The sequence below is a fragment of the Tamandua tetradactyla genome, chromosome 5, assembly GCF_023851605.1.
Source record: "Tamandua tetradactyla isolate mTamTet1 chromosome 5, mTamTet1.pri, whole genome shotgun sequence".
In the NCBI taxonomy this organism is placed as follows: domain Eukaryota; kingdom Metazoa; phylum Chordata; class Mammalia; order Pilosa; family Myrmecophagidae; genus Tamandua; species Tamandua tetradactyla.
The window spans coordinates 100,089,916-100,115,506 of NC_135331.1; the positions used below are offsets into that span (position 1 = coordinate 100,089,916).

Consider the following 25,591-nt stretch of genomic DNA (forward strand, 5'->3'; position numbering starts at 1 on the left):
GCCCTTTCAGTTACAAATTCTATTACTACATGATTCTGTTCCATAGGCCAAGGCTGCCTGTTGTAGCCTCACTTGGTTCTTTAAGGGCCTCTTTTTTGCTCAAGGGACTTAGCAAAAGGCTGACTTTTTAATCTTTTAATTCATTCTCATGTCATCCATGAAGTAAATCAGAGGAGAAAATCCAGACGAACATTCCCATTTAAGCCAGTTTTTCGAGGCTGATATTTCAACAAACAATAAAATCATGCAATGGCCTTGGAAAATATTAGACGCAAATCTTCTTAATATTTTTCAGGAAATAGGCTGTAAATGGGAAAAGAAAAAATGTAAATGTGTTCAAGATGGGGAACTGTCTTAAAGAAAAATAACTACATTTTAACTTTCAAATTAAACAAAAAAAAAACCTGAAAGAGTACTTGGGATGGGTTCAAACATACTACTGGTGTTTTTCCTTTAAATCTCACTGCCAATTCAAGAGTTTTGTAAACAGAGCATTTTGGAAATTTTGCATCCAGCAAGGAGTAGGGCTAAGATGGGTGACTTCCCTGGCCAATTTCTTAGTTATTTCGTTTTCCTGACAGTCACACTGTGCCCTAAATGAAAAGTCATCATTAAGAGAAGCTGTGGGGTAAAGTGTGAGGATGGCAAAGATTATTTCCTGGCTCAGCATCTCCCATTCAGGGGCAACTCTTCTCAAAAGGCATCTTGCAGGGTGGGCCACGGTGGCTCAGCAGGCAGAGCTCTTTTCTCCCATGCCGAGACCTGGGAGGTTCAATTCCTGGTTCCTGCCTGTGCAAAAATAAAGGCATCCTGCATATCTGTACTCCTTTACTTTTTCTCTGCACATTCAAAACCTTTTACTAAGAGAGATCTATGTTATTGCTCTGAACTATAAGTGATTGAGAATAACCTATGATGGGTTATATATTCCCAGAGTTAGCATGCTTTTATAGCACTCAAAGGCTCAAACAAATGGAGTAACATTTCCAGCAAGCATTACAGTTACCAGCTTTGGTCCAGGGAATGTGGGGGTGTGAGAGGAAGGAATGTTTACAGGGTTTGTCAGTCAGGGTTTAGCTGCAGATAACAGAAACCACTTTGGCTAGTTCAAACAAATGGCACATTAATAAAGAAATTAGGTGCCTACAGAATTGCTGGAAGAGCTGTAGGAAGGGCCCCAGAGGAACTGCCAAGAGTGACTGCCCGAACAAGATGGCGGACCTGGCCCATGAAGGGAGCTAGTTCTTTTGTCAATACTAGTAAATTGGGGAATCAGGAAACTCTTGCCCTAACTGTCTACTCCAGGAACACGTTGCCAGGAAGACTGATGCCTCTTGCCTCACCTCCTGAAATCCACAACGCTAAGAAGAAGACCCTGTACAACCGCTGTGGAAGGCAGTTTGGTGGTTCCTCAGGAAGCTACGTATAGAATTGCCATATGATCTGGCAATAGCAATGCTTGGTATCTACTCAGAGGACATGAGGGCAAGGACACAAGCGGACATTTGCACACCAATGTTTATAGCAGCATTATTTACAATTGCCAAGAGATGGAAACAGCCCAAATGTCCATCAACAGAGGAGTGGTTAAACACGCTGTGGTATATACATATGATGGAATATTATGTAGCTGTAAGACAAAATAAAGTTATGAAGCATGTAACAACATGGATGGACCTTAAGGACATTATGCTGAGGGAGATTAGCCAGAAACAAAAGGAAAAATACTGTATGGTCTCACTGATATGAATTAACATTAATGAATGAACTTGGAGAATTTCAGTTAAGAACAGAGGCTATCAAGAGATAGAAATAGGGTAGATATTGGGTAAGTGGAGCTGAAGGGATACAGATTATGCAACAGGACTGATTGTAAAAATTCAGAAATGGATAGTACAGTACTACCTAATTACAGCACAATAATGTTAGAACACTGAATGAAGCTGAATGTGAGAATAGTAGAGGGAGGAGGCCTGGGGGCACAAATGAAATCAGAAGGAAAGATAGACAATAAAGACTGAGATAGTATAATCTAGGAATGCCTAGAGTGTATAATGATAGTGACTAAATGACAAATTTAAAAATGTTTTGCATGAGGAAAACAAAGGAATGTCAATAATGCAGGGTGTTGAAAATAGATGGTAATTCATATTTTAAAACTTAAACTTATATGTGAGACTAAAGCAAAAAATGTTTATTTGGTACAAAATTTATATTTCGACTAGTGCATCTCCTAGTATAACTTATGTAGACAGCTTAATTGAACACCATAAGTACATGGAACTTGAATATGGCATAAGATTTTGTAGGCTTGTCCAGAGTGATTCCCCTATAAATCCCAGAGTGATCTGAACAGTGAATAAAAAAGTATTTGCAAAGTCCCCTTGAGGGAATGGCGAGAAAGAGGGAAAATTCAGCTTCCCCATTTGGAGAATTTCTGATATTCTCGCAAGCAGTGGGGACAACCAAATCAATAGGCTAAGCCCTCAGTCTTGGGGTTTGTTCACAGGAAACTTATCCCTGTAAAGGATAGACTAAGCCTACTTAAAATTAGGCCTAAGAGTCACCCCCAGAGAACCTCTTTTGTTGCTCAGATGTGGCCTCTCTCAACCAACACGACAAACAAACTCACCGCCCTCCCCCTCTCTACATGGGACATGACTCCCAGGGGTGTAAAACTCCCTGGCAACATGGAATAGAAATCCTAGAATGAGCTGGGACTCAGCATCAAGGGATTGAGAAAACCTTCTCGACCAAAAAGGGGAAGAGTGAAATGAGACAAAATAAAGTGTCAATGGCTGAGAGGTTCCAAACAGAGTCGAGAGGTTATCCTGGAGGTTACTCATACACATTTTATAAATATCCCCTTTTTAGTTTAAGGTGTATTAGAGAGACTAGAGGGAAGGGCCTGAAACTGTAGAGCTGTTTTCTAGTAACCATGTTTCTTGAAGATAAATGTATAATGATACAGCTTCCGCAATGTGACTATGTGATTGTGAAAACCTTGTAGCTGATTCTCCTTTTACCTATGATATTGACAGATGAGTAAAAAATATGGATTAAAAATAAGTAATAGGGGGAACAAATGTTAAAACAAATCGAGTAGATTGAAATACTAGTGAGCAATGAAAGGGAGTGGTAGAGGTATAGAATAAAGTAGGGGGAACAAAGGTTAAAATCTGTTGAATAGATGAAAACACTAATGGTCAATGAGAGAGAGGGAGAGGTCCAAGTCCCAGCATCTGGTAAGAGGATACCAAGTGTCAAGTGAGGGCTAATACTTTCATACATGTTTTCTCATTTAATCTTCACAACATCTGAATTCAGAATTCCCGAGGTATGATGTGTGTGTATATATACATATTTAATTTATTTTTATAAAAACATAACGTATATAAATACGGTTTTACAAAACACAAAACAGTTTATTGGACTTGGCCTTCAAGAAGAGGGCAAAATGGAATAGAAACTGGGTATTGTGGAAGTCATTCATTCATCCTTACTGGAGAAAATGAGAGTTGAAGGAAAAGTGCAAAGGTTTGGGAAGGATGTCAGATTTCTAAAATCAGAAATGTGTGACTAAATTGAAATATATGTACAGTGCACATGCAATAGACTGCTGGAGTTAATTCCAACTTTAATTTGATAATGTTGAAAAAAAAGTGTTATACCTTGATGTTTCTGTCTAATTGAGGAGTCGGGGGCAGGAGTGAGCGCTGTTTCAGAAGCCATCAATGAGCAAGTTATTCTTCCACTGAAAAGGAGACAGAAAAACACTAATCCATAGGCACAAGAAGTCATAAAGCGTGAATTGCAGAGGTGGCAGGTGAGAACTCTCATATAAAAGGCAGATATCTTACCTCCAGCAACCAGAGATGTAGCCATGTCCTGTGTGGTACAGTACAGCATCTACCACAATGAATCTTTCTAATTTAAATTGCAAATTGAGTCTTTTTATTTTTTATTTTTTTGTAAATTGTCTTGAACAGAATAAATAAATACAAACCCAACACCTAGACACATCATCACATCTGCAGAACAATGCAGACAAAAGATAAATCCAATCAAATTGGAAGGACAGATTGCATACAGAAGAACAATAATTACTGAGAATAGACTTCTTATCAACAATAACTAATGCCAGGAGAAAATGAAACTATATCCTCAATGTATTGCAGGAGAGTAATTGTTAGCCTAAAATCCTATATTCAGCTAAATTATATTTTTAGAGTGAGCACAAAATAAAATACATTTTTAGGCAAACAAATGACTGAGAGCATTTACTTCTCACTGACCTTCAGAAAAATAACTCCTGCAGGATATTCTTCAGTAAGGTTAGAGTAGAAAAAGTGGGGTGCCAGAAGCAATGGTGAGCAAATGAGCAAGATAGTAATCTAAATTTTAAATAAAATTGGCTATTAAAAATTACTAACTTGTGTGGGATGTTTGAAAACAAGACAGGAATACATAATTAATGTTGAATAGGGGACAAGGGAGAAAGGAATTAAATTCTTGTAATACCTTGTATTTTTTCAGAGGACAGTGATACCAATTAACTCTATACTCTCCTATGTCAAGAATGCAGAGTAAATCTAACCCCTAAAAGAATAAAAACAGAACATGTCACTTCAAAACCATAGAAATAAGATAGAGGGGAGTCATAGCAAAAATTCACTCTTATATTTATGTGGACAGCTTAATTGAACACCATAAGTACATGGAACCTTGAGTAGGGCATAAGATTTTGTAGGTTTGCCCATAGTGATGCTCCAATAAACCTCAGCGTGATTTGAACAATGAGTGAAAAAGTATTTGCAAAGTGGGGAATGGTGAGAAAGGGGGAAAATTCAACTTCCCCAAGTGGAATTCTTGATATTCTCACAAGCAGTGTGGACAACCAAAGCTATAGGCTGAGCCCCCAGTCTTGGGTTAGTTCATATGAAACTTAACCCTTCAAAGGATAGGTCAAGCTTACTTAAAATTAGGCCTAAGAGTGAACCCCAAGAGAACCTCTTTTGTTGCTCAGATGTGACCTCTCTCTCCAGCCAACACAACAAGCAAACTCACCATCCTCCCCCTGACAACGTGGGACATGACTCCCAGGGGTGTGGACCTTCCTGGCAACGTGGGACAGAAATCTTAGAATGAGCTGAGACTCAGCATCAAGGGATTGAGAAAACCTTCTTGACCAAAAGTGGGAAGAGTGAAATGAGACAAAGTGTCAATGGCTGAGAGATTCCAAACAGAGTTGAGAGGTTATCCTGGAGGTTATTCTTACGCATTAAGTAGATATCATCTTGTTATTCAAGATGTAGTGGAGAGGCTGGAGGGAAGTGCCTGAAAAGGTAGAGCTGTGTTCCAGTAGCCATGTTTCTTGAAGATGATTGTATAATGATATAGCTTTCACAATGTGACTGTGTGACTGTGAAAATCTTGTGTCTGATGCTCCTTTTATCTACCTTATCAACAGATGAGTAAAACATATGAAATAAAAGTAAATAATAAGGGGAACAAATGTTAAAATGAATTTAGTAGATTGAAATGCTAGTGACTGATGAAGGGGAGGGTAAGGGGTATGGTGTGTATGAATTTTTTTCTTTTTTCTTTTTGTTTCTTTTTCTGAATTGATGCAAATGTTCTAAAAATGATCATCATGATGAATATGCAAAAAAAATTCAGTGTTATAGTACAAAGCAGAAAAAGAAAAGAGAATGGAAAAAGGAAAGCACAAAAAGAAAGGTAATAGAAATACGTTCATACAGATTACTAGTCCCAATAAATTAAAGAATGATTAAGCTCACCTGTTAAAAAGATTCTTAGACTGAAAGATAAAACAAAATTCAACCATATGCTTTCTAAAAAGACAAACCTGAAACATCATGAAAAAGAAGTTCGAAGTAAAGGGATTGTTTCAGGTTCCTAGCTGCTAAAACAAATACCATGTTGGCTTAAACAGAAGGAAATTTTCAGTTCATAGTTTTGAGGGTAGGAAAAGTCCAACATTGAGGTATCAGCAAGACGATGCTTTCTCCGTAAAGACTGGGGCACTCTGGGGCTGACTGCTAGCGATCTTTGGGTCCTCAGTTTTTCTGTATATAGGAATGCACATGGTGTCATCTTCTCCTTTCTCTTCCAAGTTGTTTTGATTTTCAGCTGCTGGCTGCTCCCTGTAACTTTGTTCTGTCACCAATTTTCTTTGTTTAAAAGGACTTCAGCCATATTACATTAAGGACCCCCTCGTTTAATTTGGGTACATCTTAACTGATAGCGTCTTTACATCACAGGACCAAGGGATGAGGCCTGAACATGCCTTTTGTGGGGGACACAATTTAATCTTCAACAGGAATAGAAGTAGAAATATCAGGAAAATTCTAACAGAAAGAAAGCTGGTGTGACAATATTAATATCAGACAAATAGGTATTAAGGCAAAGTGTATTACTGGAGATAAAGTGAACTTCAGCTTCTGGCCACAAAGAAGTAACAGGGACTGTATTTATACTGTCATCTGAAACAACTGAAAAATATTTGAAACAATGGGCTTTCATGCTTTGGACATAGGCAGCATCAGGACACCGATCCCTGAAAGAGTAGAAACAAATGAGGTGAGCCCTCCATTGCTCCATCATAGTGCCTGGAGCAAATTTCCAGGCCATAGTGCAGGAAAGGAAAACCAGGCAGACCTATGGTTTCCTTGAAGTGAGAAAATAGATCTGGAAGTCTTAGGTAGCCAAAGCTACTAGGGTTTGCAGGGCATAGAACTGGAGAGGAGAAAGCTGGACATAGAACAAAACAGCTCCAGAGATCCGCAGAGCATCTCCTTCAAGTCTTCAATCGAGTATGGATAAGCACATGAGCGTGAGGAAATTACCTGAGGCCAGGAAAAGAATGAACCAAAAGGAGCAAAGGGAGCAATCCAGGGAGATCACACAGGGCCAGGAATAATTGTCTTCCCACCAGACAAAATGGAGAACCTTGCAATTCATGAGGCATCAGGTAGAGTAATTAGGAGGTATTGTTTCAGTGAGGGAAAATCAACCCTAGTCTAAAGACTACTTAGGTCCCACCTAACAAAGTTTAATAGGAAGTCTTGAGAGGAACAAACTTTTTGCAAATAATTTAAGTTAAAAACTATTTACAGGCATACAAAAACATCTAGTATCTAACATGATAAAATACACAATGTCTGCCATCCAATCAAAAATTTGTATGCATGCAAAGATATAGTAAACTATGACATATAATGAGAAAAAAATCAATTAATAGCAACAAGTCCAGAAACAGCACAGATCACAGAATTAGTAGATAAGAACATTAAAAGTTATTGTAACTATATTCCACATGTTCAAGTAGGTAGAGGAAAGATCGAGAATATTAAGTAGACATGGAAGATATAAAAAAGAGAGCCAAAGTGAACCTCTAGAGATGAAAATTACAATGTCTGAGGTAAAAAGTCACTGTATCGGGCCATCATCAGATTAGACATTATAGGAAATAAAATAAATAATTCATCAGGAAGGTTATAACAAATCCAGACACTATGAACCTAACAATAGAGACTCAAAGTATATTAAGCAAAAAATGACAAATTTAAAGGAGAATTTAATGACTTTGCAAATACAATAGGAGATTTTAACATTGCTTTATCAAAAATTGGTAGATCAAACAGAAATCTTGGGTGCATGGGTGGTTCAGTGGTAGAATGTGCGCCTTCCATATGGGAGACCGGGTTTGAGTCCCAGACCGTGCACCTAAAAAAAAACAAAAGAAATCTTTATTTAAAATAAAATATACCTCTTCAATAAATGGTGTTTGCAGAACTGGATATCCATATGCAAAAGAATGAAAGAGGACACATATTTCATCCTCTATGCAAAAATCAAGTAAAAAATGAATCAAAGACCTAAACATTAGAGCTAAGACCATAAAACTTTTAGAAGAAAATGTAGGGAAATATCTTACAAATCTAAGATAGGGAGTGGTTTCCTAGACCTTATACCCAAAGTGTGAGTAACAAGAAAAGAAGTAGATAAATAGGATCTCCTCAAAGTTAAACATTTTTGTGCATTAAAGAACTTTGTCAGGAAAGTGAAAAGACAGCCTATGCAATGGGAGAAAATAATTTGGAAACCACATATCAGATAAGGGTTTAATATCCAGAATATATAAAGAGATTCTTCAACTCAACAACAAAAAGTCAAATAACCCACTTAAAAAATGGGCAAAAATGAGGAAGAACAAAGGAATGTTATTACTGCAGGGTGCTGAAAATAGATGGTAATTAATATTTAAAAATGTCACCTTATGTGTGAGACTAAAGCAAAAAATGTTTATTTGGTACAAAATTTGTATTTTGAGTAGTGCATTTCCTAATATAACTTATGTAGATAGTTTGATTGAACACCATAAGTACTTGAAATCTCAGGTAGGACATGAGATTTTGTTGGTTTGTCCAGAGTGATGCCCTGATGAATCCCAGAGTGATTCGATCAGTGAGTGGAAAAATATTTGCAAAGCTCCCTTCGGAGAATGGTGAGAACGGGTAGAAATTCAACTTCCCCAAGTTGAATTCTTGATATTCTCACAAGCAGTGTGGACAACCAAAGCTATAGGCTGAGCCCCCAGTCTTGGGTTAGTTCATATGAAACTTAACTCCACAAAGGAAAGGTCAAGTATACTTAAAATTTAGGCCTAAGAGTCACCCCCAAGAGAGCCTCTTTTGTTGCTCAGATGTGGCCTCTCTCTCCAGCCAACACAACAAGCAATCTCACCACCCTCCCCCTGTTTACGTGGAACATGATTCCCAGGGATGTGGACCTTCCTGACAACGTGGGACAGAAATCTTAGAATGAGCTGAGACTCAGCATCAAGGGATTGAGAAAAACCCTAGAATGAGCTGAAACTCAGCATCAAGGGATTGAGAAAAACTTCTCGACCAAAAGTGGAAAGAGTGAAATGAGACAAAGTGTCAATGGCTGAGAGATTCCAAACAGAGTTGAGAAGTTATCCTGGAGGTTATTCTTACACATTGAGTAGATATCACCTTGTTATTCAAGGTGTAATGGAGAGGCTGGAGGGAACTGCCTGAAAATGTGGAGCCGTGTTCCAGTAGCCATGTTTCTTGAGGATGATTGAATAATGATATAGCTTTCACAATGTGACTGTGTGACTGTGAAAACCTTGTGTCTGATGCTCCCTTTATCTACCTTGTCAACAGATGAGTAGAACATATGGAATAAAAATAAATAATAGGGGGAACAAATGTTAAAATGAATTTAGTTTGAAATGCTATGATCAGTGAAAGCAAGGGGTAAGGGATATGGTAGGTATAATCTTTTTTTTTCTGTTCTCGTTTTATTTCTTTTCCTATTGTCATTATATTTCTTTTTTTGAATGGATGCAAATGTTCTAAGAAATGATGAATATGCAACTAAGTGATGATATTGTGATCACTGATTATCTATGTTACTGTGTTATTTCGTTTGCTAAATTTTTTTTAATTAATAAATAAATTTTTTTAAATGGGCAAAAAACATGAACAGACACTTCTCAGAAGAGGAAATACAAATGGCTAAAAAGCACATGAAAAGATGCTCAACTTCACTAGCTATTAGGGAAATGCAAATCAAAGCCACAATGGGGTATCATCTCACACCCACCAGAATGTCCATTATCAATAAAACAGAAAACGACAAGTGCTGGAGAGAATGTGGAGAAAGAGGCACACTTATTCACTGTTGGTGGAAATATAGAAAGGTGTAACCACCCTGGAATGCAATTTAGCTGTTCCTCAGAAGCTAAGTATAAAATTGCCATATGATCTGGCAATCCCATTACTAGTATCTCTTCAGAGGACATGAGGACAAGGAGACAAAGGAACATTTGCCCACCTATGTTTATAACAGCATTATTTACAATTGCCAAAAGATGGAAAAAACCCAGTGTCCATCAATGGACAAGTGGTTAAATAAGTTGTGGCATATACATACTGTGGTGGTTAGGTTTTGGTGTCAACTTGGCCAAATGATTATGCCCAGTTGCCTGGTCAGGCAAGCACTGCCCTGACCATTGCTGTAGGGATATTTGGTGGCAGGTTGATTACGTTGGACCCCTTCCATCATGGAAGTGGCAGCAATTTGTTCTAAAGGGAATAGACACATACTCTGGATATGGGTTTGCATTCCCTGTACACAATGCTTCTGCAAAAACTACCATATGTGGACATAAAGAATGCCTTATCTATCATCATGGTATTCAACATAGCATTCCTTCTGATCAAGGAACCCACTTCATAGCAAATGAAGTACAGGAATGGGCACATGCTCATGGAATCCTGTGGTTTTACCATGTTCTCCATCATCCAAAGGCAGCTGGATTGATAGAATGGTGGAGTGGCCTTTTGAAGACCCAATTACAGTTCCAACTAAGTGGCAATACCTTGCAGCACTGGGGCAATGTTCTCCAGGAGGCTGCTCTAAATCAGTGTCCGCTCTACGGTGTGGTTTTTCCCATAGCCAGGAATCATGGGTCCAGGAATCAAGGGGTAGAAATGGGAGTGGCACCATTCACTATCACCCCTAGTGATTCACTAGAAAATTTTTGTTCCCTGCACCTGAAACCTTAAGCTCTGCTGGTCTATAGGTCTTGTGTTCAAAAGGAGGAGTGCTCTTACCAGGAGACACAACAATGATCCCATTGAAGTAGAAATTAAGACTGCCACCTGGGCACTTTGGGCTTCTGATGCCACTGAATCAACAGCCATGAAACGGTATTACTGTTCTGTCTGGGATGATTGACCCTGACTTTCAGAGGAAAATAGGACTGCAACTACACAATGGAGGTAAAGTAGAGTTTTCCTGGAATACAAGAGATCCTATAGGGCATCTCTTAGTACTACCACACCCTGTGATTAAAGTCAATGGAAAACTGCAACAACCCAATCCAAGTAGGTCTGTCAGTGACCCAGAAACTTCAGAAATGAAGGTCTGGGTCACTCTACCCAGCAAAGAACCATGACCAGCTGAACTGCTTGCTGAGGGTAAAGGGAACATGGAATTGGTAGTTAAAGAAGGTAGTGATAAATATGGACTAAGACCATGTGACCAGTTACAGAACCGAGGACAGTGATTGTATGAATGTATCCTCCATTTTGTTATGAGTATGTTTGCATTTGCACATAAGCAAATCTTATTTTCCTCTTATCATATGACATAAGTTTGATTGTTCATGTTATAGTATTTAAGTCATAGAATATGAAGTTTAAGAATAAATGTTACCTAAAGACTTGCACCTTATTCTGGAGAGATATAGTGCATTTCTGGTTGTATGCAGAACAGTTGAGTATTGTCAGATGAAACATATGTCTGTCATTGTGCTCTATTTGGAAATTCAGCATGTTTCAAGGTGGTGTGTTAGCTACCAAGTTGACAAGGGGTGGACTGCAATGGTTAGGTCCTGGTGTGAACTTGGCCAAATGATTATGCCCAGTTGTCTGATCAAGGAAGCACTGGCCTGTCCGTTGCTGCAAGGATATTTCTCGGCTCGTTGATTGTATCTGCAATCAACTAAAGCGTGTCTCCTACAATGAGATGATCCAATCAATTGAAGGCTTTTAAGGAAAAGAGAGACTCTCACTGTTTCTTCAGCCAGCGAGCCTCTCCTGTGGAGTTATCCAGACCCTTCATTGGAGCTGTCAACTTCACAGCCTGCCCTGAGAATTTTGAACTCTTCCATTATGGCTGCATGTGACACCTTTAAAAATCTCTTATTTACAGATCTCTCCTGTTGGTTCTGTTTCTCTAGAGAACCTTGACTAACACACATACGATGGAATATTACACAGCTGTAAGACAGAATAAAGTCATGAAGCATGTAACAAATGTGGATGAACTTTGAGAACATTATGCTGAGTGAGATTAGCCAGAAATAAAAGGGCAAACACTGTATGGGCTCACTAATATGAAATAACCTTAATAAGTGAACTCTGAGAGTTAAGGTTAAGGATAGAGGTTATCAGGAGATACAAAGAGGCTAGAGATTGAACATTTGGTGCTGAAGGAGTACAGAATGTGCAACAGGACTGATTATAAAGATTCTGAAATCGATAGCACAATACTATCTGGTGGTAGCACAGTAAGACAAGTATATGAATGAAGCTGAATGTGAGCATGGCGGTGGGAGAAGGGCTGGGAGCATGTATAATACCAGAAGGAAAGACGGAGGATAAGAACTAAGATGGTATAACTTAGCAATGCCTAGAGTGGACAATGATGCTGACTAAAAGTACAAATACAAGAATGTTTTTGCATGAGGGAGAACAAATGAATGTCAATATTGCAAACTGTTGAAAATGAAATGGTATACAGGCAGAAAATCCAATCAATGCAAGCTAAGGTCTATATTTAACAGTAACATTGTAATATGCTTCCACTGAATGTGACAAAGGCATTATCCCCAAACTTAACGTCAATAAGCAGAATATGGGGGGTGGGGGTGGGGGGTAGGGTGGGATGAGATTCTTTGAGGAAGAAAAGGAAATGTCCTCATATAGATTGTGGTGGAGAAGACATGGCTATGTAATTATACTGGAGACCATTGATTTTTTACTTAGGTTGGCTTGTATGCTGTGTGAATAAAATTATTTAAAATGAACAGAGAAGTGCTGGGAAAAAATGTGGAGAAATAGATGTACCTATTCATTGTTAATTGGGAAGCAGAGGGGTGCAGCCCCTCTGGAGGGCAGCATGGTGGTTCCACAGGAGGCTAGAGTTGGGGTTGCCATATGGTCATCCAATCCCATTGCTAGGTATATACATGGAGGAACTGAGAGAGGGACACGAATGGACATTTGCACACTGATGTTTATGGCCGCAGTGTTCACGATTTGCAATGGATGGAGGTGACCTAAAGGTACATAGACTGAGGAATGGAAGGGGAAACTGTGGTGTATACATACAACAGACTACTGAGCAACAGCAAGAAGGGCTGAAGTTGTGAGTCACACAACTAGGTGAGTGAAACTTGAGGACAGTATGTTGAAGGGCATGTCAGAAACAAAAACACAGATATTATCATGCCTCACTCATATGGACTAACTATAATATACAAACTCGGAGAATTGAAGTCGAGAGCATGGGTTATCAGGCTGAGGCCTATTATCTCCTAGATTGCAAGCTCTTACAGAAGTCACATCTATTCTGGAGTTGTAACTGTATTTTCTAAATTCTGAGATGCTGAGCTGTTTGTGTGTAACCTGGTCACCCCTTGGAACTTCAGGTATTTGCATGATGCCTGAGTCTTCAGCGTTAGAGCTCTGAAGCTATGAAAGTCAGCAGTACCCCATACAGCGACTGTTTGAAAAAGTGATCAGACTTCAAGTAGAGATATGAATGAAGCTGATCTGGATAGGACTAAGGTAAATCAGAACACAGGATATAGGATTATATGGTCTACATTTTTTTTTAAGTTAAAAATTCCTTAATTTTTTATTCCTGGTACCCCTAACATAATTTACACGGCAGTATACCTGGTGTAATGGAAAGGAAAAGAAAAAGAAAAAGCTACAATAGATAAAAGACTTCAGGAATGTACATCTAATTGACACTACATTGCATTATATCAATAGCTGCACTTTTTGCAAACTGTGGCTATGACAGTTCTGAACAAGAAGGGTTTCCTGTTTAAGCTGCAGTAACTTTTCTGACTATGGATCATCATTCCTTCTGTGGCAGATTTTTATATCTCTTCTAATGCATTTGGGACGATTGTCTCAAAGTAACCTGCAGCTTTCCTGACAACTCCTCTCTCTCTCTTGCTAAGAACTATAGCCATTTTCTGTTGAGTTTTTAGAACCTTCAGCTACCAGGTCCAGCACTTCCGCCACCAGATCCATAACCACCACCATAGAGACTGCCCGAGTTTCTTCCACCAAAACTGCCTCCTTTCATGGGTCCATAATTTGATTGCTGTTGTCCCCCATAATTTCCAAAATCCTTGTGGTTACCACCACCAACATAGTTACCCCTGCCAAAATTTCCTCCTTCACTGTAACCATCATGTCCTCTTCCACCACCACCTTGGTGTCCACATCCTGGCCCACCACCACCATAGCCCCCTCTACTGCTATAACCAGGACCACCGCCATAGTTGCCACTATCACCTCCAAATCCATTATACCCACCATCACCTCCTCCATAACTACCTCTGCTGCCACCACCTCCACCACCACAGCCTCCTCTTCCACCAAAGTTTCTACCACGGCCCAAGTTCCCTCCACCACCTCCAAAATTCCTCCACCGCCCACAAAGTTGCCAAATCCACCTCCATGACCTCTTTGTGGCCCAGCAGACTGCATCTCTTGTTTAGAAAGAAACTTTTTCACTTCACAATCATGTCCATTAATAGTGTGGTATTTCTGAACAACAATTTTATCAACAGTATCATGGTCACCAAAAGTTACAAAAGCTAATCTTCTCTAAAAAGCAATAAACAAAAAAAATTTAATTTAACTAAAAAAAAAAAAAAAAGCAAGTCCTCTTTTTTCCACTCTGCCTGTCTTCTATAACTTGTATAGTTTCAATCTTGCCATACTTTTCAAGGTAGTCTCTCAAATTGCATTCTTCTGTATCTTCTTCAATACCACCAATAAACATTTCCTTCACTGTTAGATGGGCACTGGGCTTTAGAGTATCCTCTCTAGAAACGGCTCCCTTTGGTTCCTCCACACGCCCATCAGCCTTGTGTGCTAGAGCCCCCTTGCCGCGTCCACCTCTTCAACACGAGAGTGAGTTGCAAAACCAAAGCCTCTGGAACGTTTAACTTGGGAGTCACTCATCACCACACAATCTGTGAGCGTGCTCCATTTCTCAAAATGTTCTCTTAAACTATCACCTGTAGTTTCAAAGCTCAGACCACCAATAAACAGTTTCCTCAGCCTCTCTGGTTCCTTTGGATCACCACCCTCCTTCCCCCGTGGCAGCCGCAATGGCCAGAGTCCTGCTGGGGGAAACCAGGCGGCGGTTTTACCTGCATTTTCAGCGATATGGTTCACATTTTAAAACTTCAACTTCTGTGTGAGACCAAAAGAAGAGATGCTGATTTCTTTCAAAATGTATATTTTTGGTAGCGCATTATCTAATGCAACTTATATGGTCAGTTTATTTGAATACCATAATTTCATGGAATTTTGAATAGGGAGTGAGATCCACTTGGTTTGTACAGGTTAGTGTGATGCCCCGACACATCCCAGAGTAATTAGGGCAGAGAATAAAAAAGTATTTGAAAAGTCCCCTTGGGAGACTGGGGAGAAAGGAGGAAATATTCAACTTCCCCATCTGGGGAATTCCTGATGTTCTCGCAAGCTATGGGGACAGCCAATGCAAAGGGCTGAGCCCTGAATCTTGAGCTCACCCCTGTAAAACATTCCTGCAAAGGAGATACTAAACCTACTTATAATTATGCCTAAGAGTCACCCCCAGAGAACCTCCTTTTTTTTTTTCCCAAGTGTGACTTCTCTCGCTAACCAAACTCAGCAGGTGAACCCACTGCCTTTGCCCCCATGAGGGACATGACTCCCAGGGGTGTAAATCTCCCTGACAACATGGGACAGAAATCCTGGGATGAGCTGGGACTTGGCATCATGGAGGTGAGAAAGCCTTATTGACTAAAAGACGTAAGAGAGAGATGAGGCAAAATAAAGTTTCAATGGCTGAGAGATTTCAAACAAAGTCGAGGTTTTTTCTTTTGTATTTTTATTTCTTTTTCTAGAGTGATGCAAATGATCATGATGATGAATACACAACTATGTGATCAAAAAAATTTATCATGGGGATGTATACACAACTATGTGATGATACCGTGAGCCAGTAATTGTATACTTTGGATGGTTTGTGTGGTGTGTGACTATACCACAATAAAATTAAATATATATATATATATTCAAAGTAAATAAACACTGGTACTGCAGGTTAAAGAATCTAATGTGGGGTCCTCAGAACAGAACAGGTCCCAAGAAGTGACTTAGCAAAATCTCTCAATCAGAGAATAAGAAAATTCTAACTAAATCTCTGTAGTGAGGTTGTTCTTACGCATTATATAGATATCTCTTTTTAGTATATAGTGTATTGGAGTGGCTGAAGTTGTTGAACTGTATTCCAGTAACCCTGATTCTTGAAGATGATTGTATAAGTATACAGCCTTTACAATGTGACTGTACGATTGTGACCTGGTATCTGATGCTCCCCTTATCCAGGGTATGGACAGATGAGTAAAAAAAAAAAAAAAAAAAAAGACAAAAAATAAAGAAATAATGGGCGGGATAAGGGGTAAAAAAAATTGGGAAGATCACAATGCTAGTGGTCAATGAGAGGGAGGGTTAGGGGTATAGGATGTATGGGTTTTCTTTTGTATTTTTATTTCTTTTTCTGGAGTGATGCAAATGCTCTAAAAGTGATCATGATGATGAATATACAACTATGTGATGCAAAAATTGATAATGGGGGTTATTATCCCTCAATTTTTCAATAAAATCGAAAATATATATATATATTCAAAGTAAATAAATACTGGCATTGCAAGTTTAAGGCCTTATGTGTTGAGATGTTTGTCATCTATTGTGCCTGGAGCTTATTCTGCATTGAGTCCTCAGAGACCAGCATGGGGCCTGGTATCTTTTAGATTATCTGTAAATAAATATTTGTTAATTTAATTTTAAACTAAATTCCAAATCATTACTTTAAACCTGTTAAATATAAACAATATATTGCCCACTATTCAGATGCTCGGGTTCTAAAGTGATAGAGGTCTGGATTTACAACCTGACTTCACTATTTACCAGTTGTGTGACCTTAGACAGGTTACTTAAAGATCTCTCTCCTCCTGTTTCCTCATCTATAAAGTGGGAGTAGTAACAGTGCCTGTTTTTAAAGTATGTGTTCAGCAGTTAACCCCAGCAGCCATACAAATACCCCAGCCTTTGAACCAGGGGTCTTTACCTTTGGAGTCATAGTATCCTCTGAGACCCTAGTGAGAACTCTGGACTCTCCACACATCCCCCAGACCACAAAAAGTTTGCTACAAGAGTGTGGGGTTTCCGGACCCCCAGTTGCACACATATATATAGTCCTCCTAGGGAATTACAAAGCCTGGCTCTAGACTAAACACAACTGTAGGAAGCCCACAAAGAAAAAGCAATGACCCCACCTTGTGAAAATGGAAGCAGCTCTGAAGGCAAGCATGCACTTTGTTCTTTGAGAGCCCCCGTGTGTTTCTGAAGTCAGGAAGTGTGGTCTTCTGAGACTAAGCTAGGTCTACAGAAACTTTGCCTCATTTTATGGTTTTAAAATATATATTGGGAGGAATAAAATTGAGTAAGCCTCATATTGCCACCTTATTTTAAACATTTTATTCATCTTCTATTATCTAAAATGTTCAGTGTTTTGAGAAGTTCCCTGGGGGTAAGTCTAATTTTATTTTCTACAGAATGTCCCCAGACCTTCACTCTCTATTCTCCTACATAAACACTAGGCATGAACAGATTGAGAAGGCAATTTTGGAGGCCAAGTCTGTGATTTAAAAAGGAGGAAGAGAACTTTGCTAGTTTACTGTGTCTCACTCGAGCCCTGCCCTGGAGCATTACCTGGGGGCTTCCCAACTCTACTAGCATTCTGTGGTGTAGCAGTTGTGAACCCTGAGTTGCCAGTGGATGAGAAGACCTGGTTCTATGCTAGAATGAGGAGAAATGGCAGGTCAATCCATCCCAGGACCGGAGTGACTCTCCAAAATCTACACCCTCCCAAAGGTGAGTCTGTAGGATTTCTACATGCATGAAGAGACATAATGAGATCTTTTGAACATACTAATACTGTTGATTTTTTATTATGATCAAGAAGCCAATGGCTAGCATCTTCGGGTTTGAAAAAGTAGTTTCTGTGTCCCTCATATTGTTGTACATTTCTCCCCTTAGGCTGTTTTAAGCCAGAGCTTAATTTTTAATAATTCAGTAATGAATCTTGCTTTGTCTCTCTTAATCCTCTTGCCTAATTCTCTTTTACGTTAAGGGATTAAATACAAAAGAAAAGATGTGACCAAATAATGACTCACACTTGCTTTCAGTGCTGATCCCCAAAGGCAGATAGATGAGAATAAATGTTGCAGAAGTGAATGAAACACACAAGTCTAAACTCAGATATAAATCATCTGAGTCCATCTATTTACTCTAACTTCCTCTTTCTTTCATGACACAAAAATTAGTCTTAAAGGTTTGCAAATGTTTTTCAGTGTTGTGCTTTCCACAAAATGAACTCTACAGAACCAGGCGATATTAACTCCCCGTCATAGACCATTTGCTTTGAGCTATTTCTCTAACAGTGGGATGGGCCGCACTGAGTCATCCACACTCTTGCCTTGTCCCCTGAGAATCCAGGACATGCATTTGCTTGACAACTGGCCAAGGTTAGCACCGTAGGGCCTGTGGTTGTGGAGCGGAGCCCATGGCAGAAGGACTGTGTGCTTTTTGGGTCCAGGGCAGTAATAGGTTGAGGGAGCCAAAGGAAAAGGCTGAGTCTCAGACTGGTTTGATAGAGCCTGATTAGGTCAATTTACTCTACAGAACCCAGATATGGTGCCCTGATCATATTCACAGGTCTCTGTTCTCAGTTGCCTACTTCCTGTTTCTGCCCAAGCTGGTGAAGTGTGTCATGATGGGGTGGGGCTAGAAGTGGCCCTGTTCTGGGGCCATCTGGGTTTTGCTTCTTCCCCTCTTCCACCAGATTCCTCACAATCATCAGCCTTGTGTGTAGGAGAATGGAGTAGGAAGTTCATCTATGCCATGATTTAGGGGCACTATAGAAAGTACCCCCTGATTGGACCTGTCACATGGATTAACATTTCTACAAAACACTCTCCTTTGAGGCAAGACATTGACATCAGCTGCTAAAAAACAATGAGGTTTGTGTGGTCTAACACATAAGCCTATTCTCTATCACTAACACTTCATTCAATTAGTTTATTAAATTTGCCTGTTGGGACACTTGACTTCGAAAATAGCAATCAGGCCTGGTTACTTTTACTGCAACCGGGGGCCCAAAATTTCAAACTTGGAATCCCGCATATTTCTGCCAATGATAATTCCAACCATCGTATCAAGACTGGGTAGAAAATATAAAAATATGATGATATCATAACTTGCCAACCCCCAGCCAAAACCATTCCTGTAAATCCTAAAGAATACTTAGGGCATTATAAAAGATTCTACAAAGGTTCTACGCACTAGGTTAACTCTCTAAAACCTACAACCTCCGGATGAGTCCCTGGACCAGATAAGTCCTGAAATACAGAGGGCCCAGCCCCTCCAGAACATCAGATAGTTCCATCTCCCTGTCCCATATTATCGACAGTCCTTTCCAGCATGAAAAAGTTATAATGGACATAGGCCAAATACCCCTAAAGAGTGGGAGAAAGATAAAAGATGATGGTGGGGTTATACAGAAAAGGTAGACTTTAACAAATGGGTACGAGAGCAGAATTAGTATACTGATTTTTTTTAGTCTCCAGTACCTTAGAGCAGCTAGAAATAAAAACCTAAAATATGGAATTGTAACCCATACCAAAGTCTGAAATATATTCTACAACTAATTGTTGCAATGCACTTTGAAATTCATTGTTTTTATGTATATATGTTATTTAAAGAGAAGGAGGAGTATAACAGAGAAGATAGGATTTAACAAATGAATATGACTGCTGAATCATTAGATTAATATTTCTGTTGGTCTCCAGTCTCTTGGAGCAGCTAGAAAAAAAACAAAAATTGCGGAACTGTAACCCATACCAAACTTTAAAATCTGTTCTATAACCATTTGTTAAAATGTACTTTGAAATTTATTGCTTTTTTGTATTTATATTTCACAATAAAAAAAGTTAAAAAAAATACATCAAACATGAAACAGTCCGTGCTTTGCAGCCCACATTGCTCAGCTGGGTCTTTTGTAAGAAAGCAAAAGCTTAACTAAATTTGGGGAAATGTTCAAATACTGTGGTCCCCTCAATAATCCAGTGCCGGAGAAATGAGTAAGGAAATTATAAGGAATTCAGAGTAACAGATTATGAAGTATAGAAGTTCATTTATTTGTACCTCTACTGCTCCCTTTCACCCTCCTGCTCCCAGGCAGGCTCGACATTCTGAATTCATTTTTGCTTTGACCAGCAGTTGGCTAGTCAGTGAAGTGCAGTTGTTCTGCTCTGTTCCTCCAGCCACGGGATAAGTCAAGCAGGGTAGGCTCTGCCCTGGCAAGGGGTGAAGGATGACATTTTGGAGGCTGCTAATGCAATGGTACTAACAAAGCCCATTTTACTTCACAACAATGGCACAGCCTCCAATCTAGCTTTGCCAGTAACAAAGCCAAGATTTTAATCTCCAAAAATGTATTTAATCTCTAAGAAGAATCCTAAACACAAATGGTAGGGCGGGGGCAGGGGGCAGAGGGGTGCTCTTCTGTGTTGTTGCCCCACCCTTCATCTACCGTGACTTTCAGTTCCATGTACAGATTTTCAGGAGTGCACTGCCAGGAGCTCAGGGCTGGATGGAGAGTTCCCTAGGGTATTCCTGACTCAGCCTTTACTAACAGCCTCAGCCAGATTTGGGGGCTAACCATGTACGTGTACATGGGATGGGTCCCCACTTTTTCACTGTCAAGAAAGCGGGCCCTTCCACATCCCTGGAAACAGCAGTCATATAAAACCTTGACACCTTCTGAACAAATGCTTCTCCATCAGATACCGAGAGAGGTATTGTGGTTACAAAAATGAAAGAAAACCCATGAATTCTTTGGAAGATCCCACAGACTAGTCATGTAAACGACTATTATACCATATATTAAATTCTAGGACATATGTATGGGCTGTGGGCAACAGAGGAGGGGGTGTTTAACTCTATCTAAGAAAGGGAGGTGTTCAAAGAGGACATAAGTCATAGAATACCTAGTTACAGGAGCTTAAGTAGTCAATATATTTATTATCTCATATAACAAAAAGTACAGAGGCAGCAAGTCCAGGGCTGGTCTGTTTCAGTTTGCTAAATCTGCTGAAATACAATATACCAGAAATGGATAGGCTTTTACAAAGGGGGTTTATTAGTTTACAATCTTACATTTCTAAAGTCATGAAAATGCCCCAATTAGGGTTTCAACAGGATGATACCTTCTCTGAAGAAAGGCTGATAGCATCTGGGATTCCTCTGTCACATGGAAAGGCACATCTGCTGGAAAAAGAAAAAAAGCAAATAATAGGGAGGCGGAATGGGATGTTTTGGGTATTCTTTTTCACTTTTCTTTTTATTTTTGGAGCTATGAAAATGCTCAAAAATCAATTGTGACTGCAGAGCTATATGATGATACTGTGAACCACTGATTGTACAATTTGGGTGATTATATGGTATGTGATTCATAACACATCTCAATAAAATAGCATTAAAAGAAGAGGAGACTGGGGAGAGGAAAGAGGTCAGGGTATTTATGAAAGATCACTGGGCTAAGGACACTGCTCCTCACAGGAACACTCTATCTCTCTCTCCTCCCGCATACCCCTCCAGGTTCTGATAACGGCTCCCATGACTTCCTCCTATTACTAGCCCTGCGTACTGCACTGTTCCTTTCTAGTTTCCCCTACGTCCCACCAACACCATTGCAAACAAGTCCCTTTATTAAACTCTCCTCAAATTACCCAATTTGAGTGCATCAATTTTTCTTGCTTGAACTCTGAATGATAAAAATCCTCATAACCATCCGATGAGGTAGGTATTATTCTTATTCCCAATTTGCTGATGAGGCCATTGAAACTCCAAGAGGTTGAGTAACTTGTCCAAGCTAGTAAGTGATAACGTTGGGTTTGGAATCCTGGCAGGCTGGATTCCTGCTTGCTTCACTGCGTTGCTGTAGGGCCATCTAATAGGGCCTGTCATGATTTATTTATCCAACTCCCTGTTGTTAGACTTTTAGATGGTGTTTATATGTTTCTTATCAGATTTTTTGCTTGCTTTTTTTTTTCTATCATAAATACTGCTGTGATGAATAGTCTCTGTATAAATATTTGCTCATATTCAGGGTTAAGAAAATTTCTAAAAGTGAAATTGTCGGAATGAAGAATGTGAATTTCTGTTCCCCTGACCTTTTCTTCCTTTTTTGTAAAAATTGTTTTCATTTAAATTTTCTTCTTTCTAATAAAAAGTGAGCATGTTCAATAAACAAAACTCAAGCATTACAGAAGCGCATATCACAGGACATGAATATTCTGTAATTCCACACCCTCAAAAAAATGATTGCCCAGAATCTAGTACCTCTTTTTAATAATAATTAGTGGTAATTATTAATTTTTCTTATTAGAAAATCAGTAAATATTTGTTTACTGTAGAAATGCAGAAAAGAAAAAAAACTTGTAAAGCACAGTTGAAAGATAACACCGTTAACATTTTGGAGTATAGCCTGCCAGTCCTTATTTTATGGTGTGTGTGTGTGTGTGTGTGTGTGTGTGTGTGAAAACCACAGGAACATAAAGTGAATTCGGCTTAATAACATACTTTTGTCACTTAGCAATACCCATTGTCATGAAAGTGTTTTGTGTAATTTCTTCTACAATGCATAGTATTCTACAAAGCAATATACATTCAACCAATTCCCTAGAACAAGTCGTTTCTTCCTTTAAACTACAAGAAATAAAATTCCTAAGCACATAATAATGAGATGCTTATACGTATTTCTAATTATTCCCTTAAAACATATCACTAAATGTGGAATTGCTGGATCAAAATGTATGCACCTGATAAAGGCTTTTAATTCTTATTACAATGGTCTTCTAGAATGGCTGTTGATTTACTCTCTCACCAGCAAATAGCATTATTGTTTTTTAAAAACTTTGCCAAGTGATTAAAAAAAAAGAGGACAGGAGATTTTTTCTGTTTTTAATTTACTTTCATTTGATTACTAAGGAGATATAATTTTTAACGTAATTTTGTCATTTGTACTTCTGTAAATATTGGTCTTTTTCTTAATTATTTGTAAGAACTCTTTTACATTGTCTGCCATACACACAGCCAAATTTTTTCCACAAAAGTTTTTCCCACTCTGCCATTTCTATTTTACTTTTTAATGGATTTATCGTGTAGTCAAACTTAATCTTTTTTATTTTTTACTCTCATTTGTCTGATTCTGGTATTATATTTAGAAAGGTTTCCTTTACCTAAAGCCCACATAAGCATTCACTGTATCTTCTTCTGGTTCTTTTGTAGCTTCATTTTTTAACATTAAAAATTGTAAGCCATCTGAAACTTATTTTGGTATATTAGGAGAGGTAGGGACCTAATTTTACTTTCATTCAAACGATCAGCCAATTTGCCCAATATCGTTTACTGAATGAATCATCATTTCCTCAGTTGACCTGAAAAACCATCTTACTATATACCAAATTCCTTTTATATTTTGGATTCCTTTCTGAACATCTTTTTTTTTAAAATTTAAGAGAACAAACAATACACTTAGAACCACCAAAAATGGGCATTTATTTAGTTAGCTTAACCATAGGCATAGTTAAACAAAGTATCCATATAATCATCACAAAGCCTGTGTTTGCACAGTAAGTTTAATAAACCAATTTAAAATTAAGGCAACAAGGAAAAAAATCTACAAATTCAGATAGCAAAGTTCTTAAATTCTAAGTATTAAACACTAACTTAGATACCATTTGATCAGCTCTCAAAATATCAAGTAGAAAGTTCTTATAAATATCTGCATTGCTATAGTAATGACCCATGTTACTAAATAATTTCCTGATTTCAGGAAAATATGAAGATACAAATATTTTCACAATTAACATATGAGAATCTTAACCACCTAAAATGGATATCTCAGTTATCCATAGGCATATTAAAAAAAAAAAACTAAGTAGTCATCGTAAAGCCTGTTTGTATAATATGTTTCATAAACCAATTTAAAATTAAAGCAAGGAAGGAAAAAAATCTATAGATACAGATATATCAGAGTTTCTTAAATTCTAAACATTAAGCACTATCTTAAATACTATTTGATTAACTATCAAAACTGTGCGTTCTCAAAATAGCAAGTAAAGTTATTACACATATCAACTTTGCTATGGTAGTGGGCTATATTACTACACATCTTCAATTTTTTTTATTTCAGGAATTTATTTTATCTAATATTACTATAACTGCCTATAGCTTTATACCGTTTTGTTGTTGTTGTAAAATATATGTATACACACACACACACACACACACACACACACACACAAAGAAAAGAAAGAAAAAAGCAATAATTTTCAAAACACACTTTAACAGGCAGCTACAGAACAGTTCCCAGAGGTTGTCATGGGCTACCATGCCCTCACCTCAGTTTTTCCTTCTAGCCACTCCAAACCACTGGCAGTCTTATCAGAGTCATGATAACGGAATCATACAGTATCTGTCCTTTTGTGTCTGACTTATCTCACTCAGCATTATGTCCTCAAGGTTCATCCACACCATCATATGTTTCAGGACATAATTTTGTGTAAATGCTGCATAATGTTGCATCGTATGTATACACCACATTCTGTTTATCCACTTGTCTGTTGATGAGCACCTGGATTGTTTCCATCTCTTGGCAATTGTGAATAGTGCCGCTATGAACATCGGTGTGCAAATGTCTGTTCGTGTCACTGCCTTCAACTCTTCTGGGTATATACCGGGTCTTGGTATTGTCAGGTCATAGGGCAACTCAATAGTTAGTTTTCTGAGGAATCACCAAACTGACTTCTACAGTGGCTGAACCATTTTACATCCCCACTAACAGTGAATAAGTGTTCCATTTTCTCTGCATCCTCTCCAGCATTTATGGTTTCCTGTTTGCTTAATAGCAGCCATTCTTAGAGGTGTGAGATGATATCTCTTTGGCGCCTTAATTTGCATTCCCCTTATAGCCAATGAAGACGAGCAGCTCTTCATGTGCTTTTTAGCCATCTGTATTTGCTCTTCAGAAAAGTGCCTATTCATTTCCTCTGCCCAATTTATAAACGGGTTGTTTGTTCTTTTGTTGGTGAGCTGTATAATTTCTTTATGTCCACAGGATATCAAGCCTTTATCTGATATGTGGTTTCCAAATATTTTCTCCCATTGAGTCTTATGTGTAATTATTTTAAATGATGGAGGACTATGTGCTAGTTTGGAGTTGTTATGTACCCCAGGAAAGACCATGTCCTCTTCACCTTTTTAACCAAGTCCTTTGAGGCACAGAAGCTCTTGATCTTAAGGAGTTCCCATTTGTCTATTTTTTATTTCTCTGCTTATGCTTTAGGTGTAAAGTTTAAGAAGCTACCTCCTATTACTAGATCTCTTTTTTTTACATGGGCAGGCACCAGGAATCGAACCCGGGTCCTCGGGCATAGTAGGCAAGCACTCTTACCTGCTGAGCCACCGTGGCCCGCCCCTATTACTAGATCTTGAAGATGTTTCCCTACATTTTTTTTCTAGAATTTTTATGGAACTAGCTCTCACATTTAGGTCTTTGATCCATTTTGAATTAATTTTTGTATAGGGTTAAGAATTTATTTTTG

General features: G+C 38.6%; 1 long non-coding RNA gene and 1 pseudogene across 4 annotated transcripts in view; both read right to left on the minus strand.

Moving 5' to 3' along the window:
• Positions 1 to 3,672: 3,672 nt before the first annotated feature.
• Positions 3,673 to 25,591, minus strand: part of LOC143682650 (uncharacterized) — a 39,938-nt gene continuing 18,019 nt past the window's right edge. The window contains exons 4-5 of one of the 4 annotated variants that reach the window (XR_013175208.1): positions 21,191 to 21,251; positions 3,673 to 3,754 (exon numbers count right to left, since the gene is read on the minus strand). This is a non-coding gene — a long non-coding RNA (uncharacterized LOC143682650). Of the gene's footprint in view, positions 3,755 to 7,638; positions 7,750 to 21,108; positions 21,252 to 25,591 lie in introns of those variants that run through there. The other 3 variants (XR_013175207.1, XR_013175209.1, XR_013175206.1) reach the window with 3 other exon arrangements.
• LOC143682649 (heterogeneous nuclear ribonucleoprotein A3-like) lies at positions 13,843 to 15,028 on the minus strand (annotated as a pseudogene).